A 14,815-nucleotide genomic window follows, 5' to 3' on the forward strand; every position below is an offset into this window, starting at 1 on the left:
TTCCTTACTAAGAAGTCAGCAGAAGCCTGGATTATTTGCTTTCTGTTTTTAAAAGCAAAATCCCTGCCTTAATTTACCTTCTCCTTCCACCCTCTGCACTTCCCAACCCCCAGAGGCCTGATCCGTGTGAGTGAGTTGGCTTTTTATCTGGGAGAGAAAGAGAACAGTTTTCCCTGGAAAACTTTGTTAGTTGAGGAGAGGGCTCTGGCTCTCCCTGCAGGGCAGTCAGTGTAGTTGCTTGGGGGCCTTCTTAGGAGACTGGGCCCCTTGAACTAGAGGGCCAGAACAGTGTCCTCTTTATGGGGGGTAGTAAGTAATCCCGGAGACACTCCCTGCAGGGATATATTCTGTGTTCTGCCCTTCTTACTGCCTGCAGTATGTCCACAGGGCATTCCTAAGTCACTTCCCTGGTTTGTGTTAATTTTCAGAACTGGAGATAGCTCCTGAACCATTTCACTTACTCAGTGCTAACTTTGAATCTCCAGTCTCCTAATACTGCGGACTGAGCCTTTAGGGCCTTTCTGTGTCTCCGTGTAACAGGAGGACATTTCAGTTAGTTTAGGAAAAGAGCCGTCTGCAATGAGAATGAGGGAAGCTTAGTTTGGAAGCTATTAACCCTTGGGAAGCATCTTGCCCCCACTGCTCCTGCCAGTAGGCCTCCCTTCTCCTTTTGCTCCTGACTGGGTTATGAATCTATGAGGGGAAGCCGCCATTGATTGTTGCTGTCCTTGCTAAGTCCAGTCTTCACAGGACTGGGGAGCCATCCCATCATTTCCCGGCATCAGCACTCTCTGTACGTCATCTTTTCTTTTTCTGTCAGATCTTCATTCTCAGGTGGCCCGGCCTGGGCCCAGCATTTGGATGGGAGAGAGGCCTCCCAGGAAAACTCAGGTGCCTCGGGGAAAATAGGGGCATGGAACAACTTAAGGGAAGTCTTCCTGGATACCTGGGAGTGTTGGGTTGTTTTAGAACCTGAGGGTGGTCTCAACCTGAAGTCGTCCCTCAGGGACTGCATCTTGTCTGCCCTGCAGCCCTCTGCTGCATTCTGATGGGGGAAGCAGGGTTAAGCCAGGCTCTCTAGCAGAGGCACGCTTTCTCTTTCTGGCTGAACAGAGCTTTGTAGAGCTTTACGGATTGTGCCTCTCTGACTGCGTAAGGACTTTTCTCCCCATGGATGGATAACTAGAAATACAGTAGCGGCCTGGAGTCTCATTATATTGTGACACACACCGGGGCAGAGACCTTGAATAAGCCATTTCCTCGGAAGAGAGGGGGTGTCACATTTTCCTCTTCTGTAAAATAGTGGAGTTGGACTAGATCGTGGACTAGAAGTTTCTTTCAGCTCTCTTATGTGATGAAGGCCCCTTGGGGTTGACCTCATTCTTCCATTTTCATCCCTGATGTCATTTGTCTATTTAAGAACTCACCCTACTATGCCTTTTCTGCATCTCTCCCTTTTCTTTTTTCTCCCTTCACCCCCCATTTCCAACACACTGTAGATACACTCATTAGCTGAATTGTGCTGATGAATGGAACTCTCTGGCTACTAGAGAGGATGGAATTAATTAAGTGGAGTGGGATCCCAGAACTGAAATTGATGGCTTCCTGAGTTCAGGTGTTAATCAGATCCTGTGGATGACCTTCAGCCTCCTGCCGTGGTCCCTCCCTTTGAGCGAGCAATCTTGGGGGGGGGGGGCTGGCAGTGGAGAGAGAGCCTTGTGGAGTAGGTAGGAGTTTGTTAGGCAGAAGCCCTGTTTGCTACAGTGCCCAGAATTCAGTGGAGGAGTTAATAAATTCCTTGGAATGATGATAATAATATTAAGCTATGTTAGACAACATGATTGGATTATGAGATTAAAAATGACTTTCCTTCTTTGGCTAGGGCAGGTATGTTAGAGATTTAAAAAAAAAGATGTTTCAGTCTACTTAAAACGTGGTCATCTATGAAGGGAGAGTGAGATGGCTTTAGAGGGGAAGGGGTCAAGTATGTTTGAAGGTTATAAAAGATTTTGGCTTCCAGTGATTTTTAAAAACAATTTCCCAGGCCTCTTTATTACTAGTTAGTTTTGACTTTTTCCTCCCTTCTTCCTTACTCACAAGATCATTTCTTCAAAGGAGCTCAGATACTGAGAAAACTCTATATTTCATGGGGCTGTACCTCCAAAGACCACATTGAGTTTATTAGAATCTTGCTTTATTGCAAGCATCAGTTGTCCTGTCTCTTAGTCTTCTTCTAGAAAAGTTCTTCTTAACCTGGGATTTGTGCACCCCGAAAAGGAATTAGGTTTCAGGAGAGCAGTTGAATTTGGATGGGAAAAAAAATTACATCTTTATTTCAATGTAATTAGTTTCCTTCAAAAATGCTATGTTTTTTGTTTTCTGTATTTACTTCTAAGAGGGGGAAATAAGTTTCACCAGGCTGCCAGAGAGATCTGTAAACTCCAAAGGATGAAGAACTCCTGCTCTAGAGTCTAGATCTTGGTCTCAGATCTGTGAAGTTGTTGTCTATCTGGAAAGCCAAGATAGCAGGAGATAGGGCTACTCAGGAATTTCTGGAGGGCAGGCATTCTGAAGGAATAGTCCATAAAGCCTCTTATATCTTGGGATATTTAGTGAATATATGTGGGGAGGAAGGTTGGATTTGGGTTTGTTTGCACACATATATGTGTTTGGGGGAGTTGTGTTTGAGAAGACATGTTACTACTAAAACTTAGCTGATAGTATGAGGAGGAATAAAGTGCGTAAAGGGAGTTTCAGCTTCTTCATGTCATAACAACGATGCAATTCATTTTTAATTTCCTTTATATTTTGTAAAAATTGATGAGTAGCTGTATTTTATTGAGCACAAAATGTCAATTTCTAATCGCAAAATGTGAAGGAATGAAGGCTGATGATAAGCTGTTTTCCTATTTTAACTGTTTTCCAGTATAACCACAAAAAAGGGATGGGTTTAAATGATTACAGGAGTGATTTTAGTGTAAGGGAAGGTCTTCCTGAGCCTAAGGACAACAAACAGAAGTTTTATGATTTCTATTCCTGAAGGCATTTGAGATTACTCCTGCTTCTAGAAAATGATTTTTGGTAAATTCTATTTGGAGGTGGGGGTCTAAATACACTTTCTCCAGTACTGGGTTTCTCTGTTAGATTGTTTAATAGACAATGATATGCAGAGAGAATAAGGTTTTGTATGCCCTAGTAATTTTTGCATGAGATTGGATTTAAACCCCTGAATTTTAATTCCATCTGCCCTAACCCTAGTGTGTCCATTTTAAAAATAGAATGAAAAGAGCCTGCAGGAACACTGGGCAGATTAATCAGTCACCTAGTTTCCTTCTCAATGGCTCAAGGGAAGGCCATGTTGTTGGAGGAGCAGTCACTGATGATGATGATGATGATGATGATGATGATGATGATGATGATGGTGGTGGTGGTGGTATTTATTGGCACATCTTTCTAATCTGTTGGGGATACTAAGAGGAAACCTTTCTTTGAAAAAATAAAATTATGCTTATTTACAAATTTCTCCCAGAAATGTACTGGGGTAACACATTTAGACTTTTGTTTGGCCACTTAAATGTTAGGGCACTTAATCTTCAGCCATAAATACAAATTCTCATTGGTCAAGGTTGGCTCAGAGAAATAGCTTCATCTTGTAACTTGTGAAGTTTCTGAAAAGAAGACAACCCCCTCTTTCCCCTTAAGGTTTTTCCTTGAGAAGGAGATGTATTTTGGAAATGATCGTATTAAATCATTGTTGGAACTCTCTTTTTGATAGTTTGAGAAGAGAAAAATCTACAGTTTTACTCCCCAGTGAAAATATAGAATCCATAGATTAATAGAATTGAGACAGATCTGAGAGATCCATCTGTTCTAACCTCCATCTGCAGATGAGGAAACCGAAGACCTGAATTAATTGAACTTGCCCAAGTTCATTTACCTAGTTCCTGGTATTTCAGGCGATCCAGATTTATAGAGTTGTACTCCAGGTTCTTCACACTAAATAAGAATTCCTTTTTTAGTGGTATAAAAAGGGAAAAAAAATAATTTCTGAACTCCTAATAAATTGATCATAAAGTTATGGAAACTTTCAATGCCAGTGAGTTGAGTTGAGGGCTGTGACTCCCCATTCCTGTATCTACCTACATAAAAAGATCCTAATTTTCTCTTTGTTCTTCTGGCTTTCAAGAGAAATAATTTTTGGTTGGAATAAATCCACATACAGCCCAACTTTGCCTAAGATTTATGTACTTGTATAGAAACCAGATTAAAATCCAATAGGGTTACAAAGAGCTGCATTGTCACTATTGTCTTTCTAAATCATTGCCTTATGTCATGTTTTGAACTAAGTGAAGATCTGAGATTTGGGTGAATTTAAATGCTGACCATATAGTTCAGTACTTCTCAAAGATTGTTTACTAACTTAGATACCTAACTCTGCCAGGCACTGAGCTAGGTAGACATCATGGGGAATACAAAGAGATAGAAGACAGGGATCTTGTCCCTAAGATATTTATTATCTGGCTGAAGAGCTGACATGAAAAAAAAACACACTCACACAATACAAAATAGTGTATATATAGTCTAATTGTGTGAAATCATCTGTAAGAAAGTTTTGGAAAAGGAAAGAAAATTACAGTAGTAATAATAATAGTTTAAGGTTTTGTTTTTGTTCAGTCCTTTTAGTCTCTGATGGTTCTTTGTGATTCTATTGGGGTTTTCTTGGCAAAGATGCTGCGGTAGTTTGCCATTTTCTTCTCCAGCTCATTTTATAGATGAGGAAACTGAGACAAATGGGGTTAAAATGACTTGCCCAGGATTACCCAGTTAGTAATTGTCCGAGTTTAGGTTTGAACTCTGGTATTCTCTATCCATCACTGCCACTAGCTGCCCTATTTTAAGGCTCACAAAATGCTTTACATACATTATAATATTTGACCCTCTCAGGAACCCTATGAAATGGGTGCTATGGGTACTTGTGTTGTCTTTAAAATTAATCAGTTTAGAGGACCTTTCATTAGCATCCCAGATTTGCCCCTTGTGACCTGTGTAAATTTGTGTAAGTGACCTAATCTCCCCGCAAACTGTAAAATCTGGGGGTTGGACTAGATGACATGAGGTCCTTCCAGCTCTAGCTCTATGATCTCTAGAATCAGAAAGATTTTTTAAGATTTTTTTAAAATAATAATCTAGGATCAAGTCAAATCTGCAACATGCTAAATGATGAGGACACAAAGAAATGCAAAAATAATCTCAGCCCTCAGCTCTAATAAGGGGAAACTATGTAAACTGCTATATATAGATAACATATATGCAAGGTTAATTGGAGATACTCTCATAAGGATGGCACAAACATTAAGGAAGTCAGGGAATGGCTTCTTGCAGAGGGTGAATTTTTAACTGGGACTTGAAGGAAGTCAGAAAAGTCAGAATATAGAGGTGGGGGGGGGGGGGGGGGAACATTCCAAACATGTGGGATGGCCAATGAAAATGAATAGCAGAAAGGCTGGTGTCACTGGACCATAGAATATATGGAAAGGAAGAAAAGACTGAAAAATTAGGAATGGTCCAGGTTATAAAGGGCTTTAAAAATTAGGAAGAGGAATTTATATTTAACATAATATTTTAATAAAAATAAATATGTGATATAATTATATCTAATCTTTGAGGTGATAGGAAACCACTGGGGAATATGTCATGATTAGAGCTGTGTTTTTATAGCTGAATGGAGGATGGACTGGAGAAGGAAAAGAAATGAGGAAGAAAGACCAAACAGAAGTGTATTGCAGTTATTTACAGTTGTTTCCTTGCATAAGGGAATGAGAGCCTGCTCCAAGCTGGTGACTTTGTCAGAGGAGAGAAGGGACTGTCTATAAGAGATTTTGTGATGGGGAATGGTTGGACTTTGCAACTATCAGATGTGATGGAGGAGATGAGAGAAATTGAGAAGTGCACATCTGAATTGACCACTTGGGATATGAATCAGAGGGATTGAGAGGCTGGTGATATCCTTGATAGTAGTATGGAAGTTAGGAAGAGGGCAGAGAGTTTGGGGAAGGATGATAAGTTCTATGGGACCTCCAGGTCAAGATGTCCAGTACAGTTGGAGATACAAGGCTGGGGAGGCAAAGAGAGATGTATTGGGAGATCTAGGAATCATTTGAATACAACAAGATTTTGGAATAATGGAAGTCTCATACTGATATGGTCCATGATTCACTGGTTGGTGATACTACAAACTACTCTAAGAAGCGCTGCCACCTTTTCAAAGAACCAGTAGAACAAAATTGACTTTTTCCAAAAACAAATTTAAAAAAAATTGTTATACTTTCTCCTTTTGCTAATATCAAGGTAACTTTCTATTGATGTTTCCCAAATAAGTAAGAAATAAGTAAAATTAGGCAAAAAAGATCAACCAAAGAATATATTTTCCAATTAGATAAAAAGCTTTGGAGATACAAAGGCAAAAGGGTAGCTATGGAACTAAATATATATTGGGAAAAAAATTGAATATCTAAACATGTAGCCTTAATAAATACATTAATAAGTAATTTCACCCTAAAATAAAGACATATATATGTGTATATGGGTCTCTATGTGTGTTCATGTATGTTTTGGGAGACCACATAACTACTGATCAGGAAAGAGACCAGAAAAATTTGTACGGCACTGAAATAAGTAGTATGTAGCTAATAATCTGGGGCTCCCTCTTCTGATCTACACTCAGATTAACAGTTTGAGTCCCCAAAGTATTACCTGCTCCCCTCTGAGTTTGAGGAATAATCCTGAGAAATCAAGTGATTTTCTAATATTTTTTTCTCACAAGTCTTTATCCAGTATATTTCCCTCTAGATTTATTGTCAGTTAATATCTCCTTTATGTCATTTAACCAATTAGTACCAGTAGCCTTTTACAAAGGCATATTTACTGGGAAGTTTTAGCAGAATAAAAGTGTAACCTCCCAAATTATGATCATACCCTCCTCTACTGTTCTATCCTTGGGCCTAGTGGGCCCAGATTTAAAATGCTTGTTGTAAAACATTCCCCCATCAAGCTGCATAGCCTATGGACTAGTTACTCCCTTGCTTACAAAACAAAGTTGTGGGGTCAGTTTAATGCTGGGCTGACCAAGTCTTTGACTCTTTCAGACTGGTTTTCACCGAGCCGGATTGTTGCTACTGCAGATTGCATTACTGAGTCTAGTGGCAGATCTTTGAACTTTTTGAAGCTCACAAGGTCATGACTTGGCCTGCTCCATCTCTAAGATCCAGGAAGAATTTCACCTAAGATCAAGAAAGAATAAACAGAAAGGGAGAAGAGAAAGAGGGACGCCAGGCCTTCATGGCCACCTGGAGGCCAGGTGAGGAGATGAGGAAACTGGCAGCAGCTGGCTGCTTACCTCTGTCTCCACACCAACGCTAACTCAATGATACTCCTTTCTCACTCAAAAACCATGCGGAGAAAAAGATTTTTTCAGTTGTCACTTTAATTGTCAATTAAAAGCCTTTTTAGTAACCCTGTTGTAAGCCAACAGGAAAAAAATAAGTTGGAGGATATATGTGCATGCTCATAATGGGATAGGGAGAAGGAGGAAGGAAGGCTCCCCCCATCATACATTTCTGGAAACAGAAAGGAAAAACAATGGCAACCTTGGTTAGTAGTGTTTGTAAAACAGCCAGCCACAACTGTCCATAACATAGATTCAGAAGGGGCTCCACGTTCTGGCCCCCAGGACAAGGAAGGCTAGTACCAGAGGAAAAAACCTTAGCTTCCAGAGCTTACATCTCCAAAGGCACTTTGCTGAAGTCTGTTTTCCCATCTCAGCCTTCAGAGGGGCAAAATCCAAGCAGCGATTCCATTCAGATTGCATTCTTCAGGATTATGGCCTCTCCACCTTGAGCTAGCCTCACCTCCCTGAGGATTGCTGGCAGGCAGAGCGTGTTGGGCTCACTCTAAGCCAGGGCCTTGGTGGGCCAGTCTCCCCCATTACAAGTCAAGTTGAGGATCCTTTCAGAAGGGGATTGTGATCCGAGAAGGGCAGTACTGAAATAGAGAGACAAAAAAAAAATACAGTGTCAGTAAGGAAACATTATGCAGCATTCATTTCCAAATTGCCCTATGCATCACACACAGGTAAAGGATAAGTACTTTGGGGATGGAGAGGAAGGGTCAGAGCATAATTGGGGTATGTTTGGGAAGATAGCCAAGAGGGAGCACATGTCCAGTCAGAGCTTGCTTTGTAGATGTTGTCATACTACTTTCATTTGATCACTCGGAAAAGGAGGTGGGATTTCAGGAGCTATCTGAAAGATGGTAGAGAGAATTTTTTCCCTTGGGGTAATAAAAACATTCAGCAATACCGTGTGTTCTTTTTACTAGCAGAGAATACAGTCGAATCATTCCCCCTTATTATGGACACTCAGGTCTAGGCTCACACTGCTAGCTAAGGCTACTGCTTCAGAATAAGGTCATAGTTTATTTTTGAGATCTATGCAAATGGCCCAGACTGGAAAGGCCAGAATTGTGAAGAATGCAAATCTTTATGGAACTGTTGCTTGGATTTTGCTCTTCTGAAGTCTCAGATGAGGAAAGGTTCCCACTCAGCAGAGGAATCATACAAGTCTTTGTCCTGAAGGCCTGAGGAATTGCATAACTTGGAGGCCCCTTCAGTGTGCTGGCTGGCTGTTTTGTTGTTGTAGTTGTTTATTTTACCCTTCCTTCTCAAAGACGACCACGACCTTAGGGAGGGGATGCCATATGACCTGCAAATGAATTGGATTTAAGGGAGGGAGGCTGTGCAAAGTCACCAACCAGACTTCTTCCTCCAGAGTCATCTGGGTCCGGTGGCAAGATATAGATCAGGACCACTAGAGATGCAGTGGGAGACTGTGGCCTTTTTAAGCGGTCTTTAACAGGTCTCAGTTTGACCTTAAGCAGGTGCTCCCAATAGTTCTGTAAATTCCTCGAAGGCAGGGGCTTTTGGATTTTGTGCTTTTCCCAACGCTTGCCACTTGCTGTACTTATTCAGTGTTCCTTGTTCCTTCCACACGAATCATTAAGAACCTACCTAGGAATGGTAGTGTCCAAAGAACAAGTAGCTGTTGCTCTTCATATAGATTTTTTTATATATGCATATATATGTATATGTATATATAGAGATAGCTAGACGTAGATATACATATAGGCTGCTGCTGCTACTTCTGCTCTTGATGGAGCCGGAGAATGTTTGGTCACTTACCTCTAGAATAATCTTTTTTGTTCTTGATGACTATTATAAGGGCTCCTTTTCTTTTCTAGATTAATATGTTTGTTTAATTAGCTTTTCCTTATAAGTCTTACTATCCTCTGACCTCTTCTCTAAACAGCATGGTATGGTGGGGGAAGACGTGGGTCACCTGCCTTAGATGAATCCCCTCATTTTCCATCTGTGTGTTATGATGCATAAGAGTAGTAGACTAGGGATTAGGTAGACCTGAGTTAAAATCTTAGATACTTATTAGCTATGTGACAGTGGACAAAACAATCATCTTTTGCCTCAGTTTTCTCATTTGCTAAATGGAGATAATAATAGCACTTTCCAAGATTATTTTGAAGATAAAATGACATAATATTTGTAAAACACATAAAATGCAAATTATTATATTATATATTATACATTTTATATCTATCATATAGAATAGAATAGATATTTATTAAGCTGTGTTGTGCTAATATGTCTCTATATACAATAATATATATATGCATTTATACACAGTGGGATTTTCTGCATATACATGCATGTTTATTATAAGTATGTAGATACACATAGATATTTATAGGTATGCATTTGTAAACATGTTCTCTAACCACCATCAGCTCCACTGGAATTTGGGATGCAGCTCTATTTTTCAGGTGAGGAGAAGAACAGAATATTACCTGTTAAGGTAGCAAAGCCGAAAAATAAGTTAGTGGTCCAAATAGTCCCCTTACTCTGTGCCTCCCCACCCCCACACCATAGTCATTTATCTACTTCAGGACTCCTGGATTTGGTTTTCTCAAAAGGGTGATTGATAGTCAGTCCTTCCTTAGAATCCCAGAGTCAGGTCCTGACTTTTTCTTCCTTGCCCAAATTCAGGACAATGTTTTTGTATCCTTACATCCTTTATAATTTACTTCCTGAAATTGTGCAAACAACCATTCCTTTGGAAGTTTTTCTTTTGTTTTTCTGAGGTTTGGATGATTAACTTTAGGTAACAAATACTGTTACCTTTAGCTATTCAGGGGTAATCTGCCATTTCCCATGCACTTTTTTGCTTTATTCCAGACCTCTATGCAGGCTGCCTTATTTTTTGTGTTTCTTGACTTTGGAACATTTGCTATTCTTTACCCTTTCAGATTTCCTTAATGCAGGACTTCTCTGTGTTGTGTCTGCTTTCTTATGACATCAACAAATTAAATAAATCTGTATCCCTGTTTGGTGATGGGATACAGCTTTTGAACACTTTTATTTTCCTGAGGCAATTGGGGTTACGTGACTTGCCCAGGGTCACACAGCTAGGAAGTGTGAAATGTCTGAGGCCAGATTTGAACTCAGGTCCTCCTGACTTCAGGGCTGGTGCTCTAACTACTGCACTGCCCCAGCTATTAAACACTTTTAAGATAGCCATTATATTTACAATGATATAACAACCCAGTGACAATACCTCTCATTTACAGAATTGTATGCTGGTGGCCCTAAGTACCTGGCTCTGGGTAGTGGCAAGAGCATAGTTTTACTGTTCCAAAGTGGGCATGGCAGATGCCATGGATAACAGAAAGACGTGAGTGAAGGAATTTAGTAGGTATGAAGGGAAAATTCTGTACTTGGACTCAAAAAAAAAAAAATAAAACAAAACAAGAAGTGGGAGGGACCCTCTGATTCAACCCCTCTTTTTCCAGATGGGGAGGCCCGAAACCAGTGGAAGCCCAATAACCTGGCTAAGATCACCCAGGAATATCCAGTGTTCTGTCTATAGTGTCAAGCTGGCAAGACAAAAGTTTATATGGAAAAGACCTAAGAGTCCTAGGATACTACCGGTTCAAGTGTGATCTAGTTACTCCTCTGATCTTTCAGTGAAAAAAAAAAATCTGTGGGGGAGAGATTGAGCTACATGACTTTGACCTCTGAGCTCCCTTCCTATTCTTAAATCCTTGAAATTAAGAAGCATCTATGACATAGCTAGTGTTGCATCAAATAAAAGAACAGGGAAGCTGATAGTTCCCCCTTATTCTGTTCTGGTCAAACCATACCTCTGGTTGAATCTAGCTCTTATCAAACTGTATTTTAGGACCATTATGTCCTGAAACCAGGTTATATGAGGATTCGTTGAAATGACTGAGGCAGTTTATCTTGGAGGAGCAAAGACATGATTGAGTAGGGGAAGAAGGGGCATGATTAATACCTTCAGTTATTTGAAGGATTGTTATATGAAAGATTTCTTTGGCTGGAGCATAAACAGAACAAGAAACAATAGATTCTAAGAGTCCTTCCCAATTGAGCTTTCTCACAGTGGAATGAGCTGTCTTTTGTAGTAGTAAGTTTCTCCTGCCTAGGAAGGTTTAGTCAGAGATTGGGGTGGTCATAACATTTTCAACGTCAATTCAACAATAAAAAAGATGGCTGTTATTATGAAAAAATGTTGTCATGTAAATTTAATTCAATAAAAAAGTTTAATTCAATATCAGATGATCTATGGTCCTTTTCAGTATTGAAGTTTTATAGTATACATAGCTCAAATGAGTCAGAACCTTCCTAGGCTTTGGTTTCCTCATTTATTAAATGAGAAAGGTTGGGCTTAAAGGTCTCTAAGAGTCCCTTCTGAGCCTTAGGATTCTTTGCAATATTAGCTCCGTGAGACTAGGAAACATTTTATTCTAGCACAATGTCTGTTATATAGAAGGTCCATAATAAATGTTTTTTTTTTTGTCTTGTTTGATTTCCTCTCCATGAGGGTATGTATTGAGGCAGTGGCAATAGAAAGGAGGGGGATAGATCTGAAAAAATTGACAGTACTTGGTGATTGACATGGGCAGTGACATAAGAAGGAATAGGCAAAGATAACACCATGATTTTGAACAAAGGAGAGAATTTATGAAGCATTTACTGTGTGCCGAGCACTGTGCTAAGCACTAGGAATACAAAAATAAGGGAAAAAATAGAAATAGTTATCTTAGAAGAAGAAGAAGGTTTTGGGGAAAAGATAATAAAACTTTTTTATAGACTTGTTGAGTTTGAGATTCTAATGGGACTTCAGTTTTTTATTGTTTATTTTTTTAAATTTTATTTGAATGATGGAAAGAATTTGGTAACCTAGGCCCTAATTCTAGTTCTGACTCTGCAGTAAACTAAATTTGTGTGAAATAATTGCTTCATTTATATGATGCTTGTTATGTATCAAGCACTGTGCTAAACACATTTATGATCAGCATTTCATTTGATCCTGACAACAACCTTGGGAAATAGGTACTATTATTAACTTTATTTTTTAGATGAGGAAACTGAGACAGAAATGGTTTAATTGAGTTGTCCAGGATCATACAGCTAGTCAGGAATATGAAATACAATACAATATTGTAGTTGACTCCCTCTGAGCTTCTGCTCCTAGGAATCTATAAACTAGTTGATGAGTATTTGTCTATTCTGTTCTCTTTGGGATTCCCCAGAATTTCACTATATAGCTCATATGTATTAATATTGTTATTACTACTGATGATGTCGGTGATAGCTGAATTTCTCTATCTGCGGCATTTCCACATTTCCCAGAGAAAAAGTAGAAGATGCTGAGAAAAGGGGAGGGAGGTTGGAGGAATAATAATTTGCATGTAGTGCTTCATGACTTCAAAATACTTTACATTAGATATTTAGATGCTTACCCCCTTGCATGGAGGGCTGGAATTCCCCATTTTACAGAAGATCAAGGACGTTGAATGACTATAAGTGGTTCAACTCCTAAGTACAAAGAGCCAGGATTTAAGCCATGTCTTTGAACTCCAATTGTGGAGCTCGCTCTGTTATGCTACACTGAATCTCCAAAGAACAAGTATTATGGAAATATGAGAGCCACTGTAGTAGAAACAGTGCTGTACTTGGAATCAGGCCAGATTAGATTAAAATCCTATTTCTTCACTTGATAGTCATGTGATAAATCATTTACATCCTAATCTGTAAAATGGGGTTAATAATATTTATAAGGTTCATAATGTCTGCAAAGTACTATGCAAATCTTAAAACACCATATAAATGTTGGATGTAATTGTAATTATGAATTATAACCAGTATGAACTAAGTGGTGAAGTTCTGGGGAAGCCAAAGAGAATGGAATGGACAAAGTTTGGGATGGTGCTTTAGGAAGAGGGACTCGGAATCAGCTTTTTTGAAGGAGGAGAGGGACTGGATTGAAGAAGCTAAGTGAGGTCAGTCTAAATAAAGAGAGAATTCTGTGTCAAAGCAGAGGAATGAGAAAGTCATTTTGCGGGTGGATGAGTAGGTTGGCCAGGCTGGAGCAGAGTGTCCTATGCATAGGACTTAATGAGAGATGAAGGTCATTAGATAGGAAGGATAAGGTCATTTGGTGGAGGGGCTTGTTGCCAGTAGTTCTGAGCTCTTGCTAAATAAGTGTTTTCCTGTCATTTGAAATTGTGGTTGCTTGCTCTCTTCCATTTGCCTTCCCTCTTTATGGCCTCTCCTTTTTTTTCCTTCCTCACTTTTCCTTTTCTCCTTTTCATTTTAGAGCTACTTAGAAATACTCATTATAAACGCAGTCTGCAGAATAAGGAAAGTTATTTGTACAACAGCTTGAGCTCTTGAGTCGAGAATTTGGCAGAGAGACATAATATTTTTCAAAGAGCCTTGGGATGAAAATTGGAGGACTTGAACTTAAATTTTGACTTCCAGATTTACTATTGAGGTGACCTTGAGCAGGTCTCCCTTTAATTCAGGAAATTTAATTTAGTTTAATTCCCTTTAATTAATTTATTGGTGAATAAATATTTGTGTCAGGCCCTGATTCTGGATGAAGGGAGACATAACAAGAAAGAAGCCAAAACAGATCCTGCCCTCCAGGAGTTTACATTTAACCTCTGATACTTAGTTTCCTCAACTATAAAATGAGGATGATAATTGCCTTTTGTACAGCACTAGGTAGGTTGCTGTGAGGATCAAGTGAGGTAATATGTGAAGGAAGGAACAAGCTATTATTATCCTGACTAAAGGGTATAGAATTACCACGTAAGAGAGTAACTCGGTTTAACCACCCTTTCTCAGAAGGTATGACTTAAAGAGATGAATTCCTTATTCTTTCTGTGGAACTCACAAGACCCAAGTATGCCAGAGATGAGGAAGATTCTTAGAGGAATTGTCTTGTGGTCCCAGGATTTGGAAAGTAGATGGGAAATGTAACTGTGGAGAAAACTTAGACAAATGTTAGTTAAAAAACAGTTGACACTGCCCAGAAAGTATACCATATGAGTTTACATGTACTGGGTTCAGTTTTGGGGAACTAGGCCAAAATTATGTCTCTGACATGTTCTGAACCTCACAAATGTAGCCCATATCTAAAACTCAGACGTGGGTAGAGCAGCCTAGCTTCTGGGCAAGATATGCAAGATAACGAAACTTACTGAATATAAAGACTGTTAAAAATGCAAGACAACATAAAATAACTTACTTTTACTACCCATAAGCAGGTAATAAAATTCCCTTCTTTCTGCTAATTTATACTTTACAATTTATTGAACTCCAGTGATTATAATACTTATAATATTACCTTAATTAGTTGTATTTCCCTCAGAAGGAAAATAA

General features: G+C 39.2%; 1 protein-coding gene across 12 annotated transcripts in view; it reads left to right on the top strand.

The window, feature by feature from the left end:
• GRAMD1B (GRAM domain containing 1B) overlaps positions 1-14,815 on the top strand; it is a 222,529-nt gene that overhangs the window by 94,123 nt on the left and 113,591 nt on the right. The window lies entirely within an intron of this gene.

Source organism: Sarcophilus harrisii, chromosome 3, assembly GCF_902635505.1.
Source record: "Sarcophilus harrisii chromosome 3, mSarHar1.11, whole genome shotgun sequence".
Classification (NCBI taxonomy): domain Eukaryota; kingdom Metazoa; phylum Chordata; class Mammalia; order Dasyuromorphia; family Dasyuridae; genus Sarcophilus; species Sarcophilus harrisii.